Below are 3,023 nucleotides of genomic sequence, written 5' to 3'. Positions count from 1 at the left end.
GTTAGAACTGAAATCTCCTCATACAGATACAAATGGTGCCGGATGTTCAGATTGTTATCCCAAAAAAACATGGAAAAAATCCACAAACTCGTTTTGGCCAATTATTAATTGAAGCAGAATTATCATTTTTCATGCACATTTGTTACTAAGAAAGCTGTGTTCAAAGTGGGTGCTTCTTTTGCTCACAGTTGATAATTCAAAGTGTTGTTTTCAGTTGTTTTAATGCAGCAAAATGAAGTTGTTTGCATCAATAATGTGATGAGAATGAAACATGGATGCACCAGTCAGCAAGTGAAAGCTGATCAAAGACAAGAACAGCAGCAGGTAAGGTTTTGGCCTCTGTATTTTGGGATGTTCAAGATATTTTCTTCGTTGATTAGATTAAAAAAAAAAACATGAACCATCAATCACGAATATTATATGGCATTATTAGCATGCTTGATGAAAGAAATCACCAAAAATTGCCACAAATGAAGAAAAAAGTGTTCTTTTTACGAAGACAATGCACTGTGTCACAATTGGATCACAACAATAGCAATGAAATGCACATTTAATTGCTTCCACACTCACCCTATTTTCCAGATCTGCCCCCTTTCAGACACTATTGCCTGTTTACAGTCCTCAAAAAATGCTCCCGGGAAAAAGATTTGACTCCAGTGAAGAAGTAATATTGGAAACTGAGGCATGTTCTAAGATCAAAGATAAATCTTTCTACAAAAAAAAAAAAAAAAAAGGCATCAAATTGTTCAAGAAACGTTGGAATCAATGTATCACTCTCAAAGAAGACAAAGTTAATACATAAAGCTGAATTTTGCCTAAAGTTTGTTGTTTTATTAATTAAACCTTGGACATTGAGTGATGTGTTAACTAAACTATTAATTTAAACTTTAGTACAATGAAGAATCGACACATAAAACAACATTCACTATCGCTGCTACTTCAAACAACATAACTAGTAAGGTGAGATATATATTAGCATATTTCAATGCTTTTTGATGCATTTGCCACAATTTCCGATATAAATAAATCATTCAATTTATGTGAAGGTTTTTTCAATTTGTATTATTTGGATTCTTTGGACTACTGTCCTAATCTTGAGTGTTATACGTTTCAGTCGATGTAATATTTGATCTCCTTCAGGTGTATCTTGTTGAATTTGGGAATCTTTCTGTTGAATTTGGAAACTTTTCTGTCAAACTCGGGAATCAATACAGAATTTTGAGCAGAATGGGTATAATTGTGAGGCATGAGTTGCAAAAAAAAAAATATATATATATATATATTTCTGTAAAAGTCTGAGGAAGCTACAGACGGCCAAAAAAACGGCCGGGTAGCTGAAACAATAATGTAACTCAACAGAAAGATACAGTAATAAAAAATAAAACGCATATTTGCTCTACAACAGTATTTTTTTTTTTTTACATCGTTCATTTCCGTATTATGTTTAAGTTATTTTAACGCAATTTTCTTACAAATAAATCTACTTTAACCCGTTGACAACCATAAGAGCATTTTACAACGGCGATTCTCCCACCGCCTTCACTTTTTTGATTTATTCTCCACTTTTTAATACACCTTTCTTAAAAACATTCATACATTTTCTTCTACACTACCAACATAAATAAATAACCCTAAAAATGTTTTTTTTTAATTGCGTTACAAATAAATAATCAACATGATCAATAAAACGTATTGTTTTAGTGTGTACGTTTTCAGCATCCCAATTTTTTTTTCACGTTTAAATTAAAAGATATATCAAAATTTGAATTTAACTTTGAGTATTATGGTGTCTGTTCAGTGCACATTTACCTATAAGTATGGCAAACCACTTATAATTCAATCGCTGTAAATTTTTTTTTTTTTTTCAAAAATAAACAATTATAAACCGAATGACTCATAGAAATCTATGTTCTTTTTCATTTTAATATACTTTCATAGAAATGTTTCTGTTATGTCACAAAAAACTATTTTCTTAACGTCACAAGTGTCATGCTCATACATTAATTCCATAGCTAATATAACATTGGAATATATGAGATAGTGAATGCATGTCGGGCATCCAGTAGGATGCCACATTGCCAGTTTGAACAAACTGATAAGAAGATTAAAAAAAAAAAAAGAAAAGATAGAAACGAGTATTTAATCATCATCATTAGCATAATCAGTTTAATGTCTGTTTTTACAAGCTGACATATGTTAGAAATTAACTTCTAAACTAACTCATCTCTGACCATATCTTTATTCATCCCTCTTTTTTTCAAATCCATACTGATTATTTCCAACCATGTTTTTCTTTGCCTTTCACTGTGAACTGACCCTGCTACATCAACTGTTCTACATCTGCTAATGCAAGCATTTCTTTCTATGTGACCAAACCAATGAAGTCTCCTGTTTTATGCACATCTCTCTATATCATCCAGATTTAACCTTCCTCTTCATCATCAGATCTAAGCCTGTATTTGAAATTTCATGTTACACATCCATCTGTACAATTTCTGTTTGGTTGCACACATGTTGGGAATATTTTATTTGCTGCCAATGTTGCAATCCTGTTGTGCCAGAAAATAAAAAGAAAACGAACAATTGTTAACAATAACATTTGGTTTATTTACAATTTGTCAATGTAATGTTGACAAGACATAACAACGTTGTTACAGATATGTATATATATATATATATATATATATATATGTATTAGTATATTTGGGCAGCATTTTCTCCTTTATGCATGTTTCATTGAAGGCCAGAGACAACGTTTACTTGTTTCTCTTACAATCCATTTTTTTCTTTTTGATGGACTAGTTTCTGAACATTCTGTTTGGTTGTAAAAAGAAATTTGCCATATTTGCTAACACTTTTGACCTCCATAAGTTGTCCCCATCACTCGCCTGAGGACGACTTATGGAGTTTTGCATCACTAGCCTGAGGTCAAAAACGTTTGCGAATACGCAAAATTTCATTTTACACTCAAACAGAATGTTCGGAAACTAGTCCGTCAAAAAAAAAAAAAAAAAAATGGATTG

Source organism: Euprymna scolopes, chromosome 3 (genome assembly GCF_053919585.1).
Source record: "Euprymna scolopes isolate OS-2025 chromosome 3, ASM5391958v1, whole genome shotgun sequence".
Lineage (NCBI taxonomy): Eukaryota > Metazoa > Mollusca > Cephalopoda > Sepiida > Sepiolidae > Euprymna > Euprymna scolopes.
Note: the sequence above shows the minus strand (reverse complement) of the source record.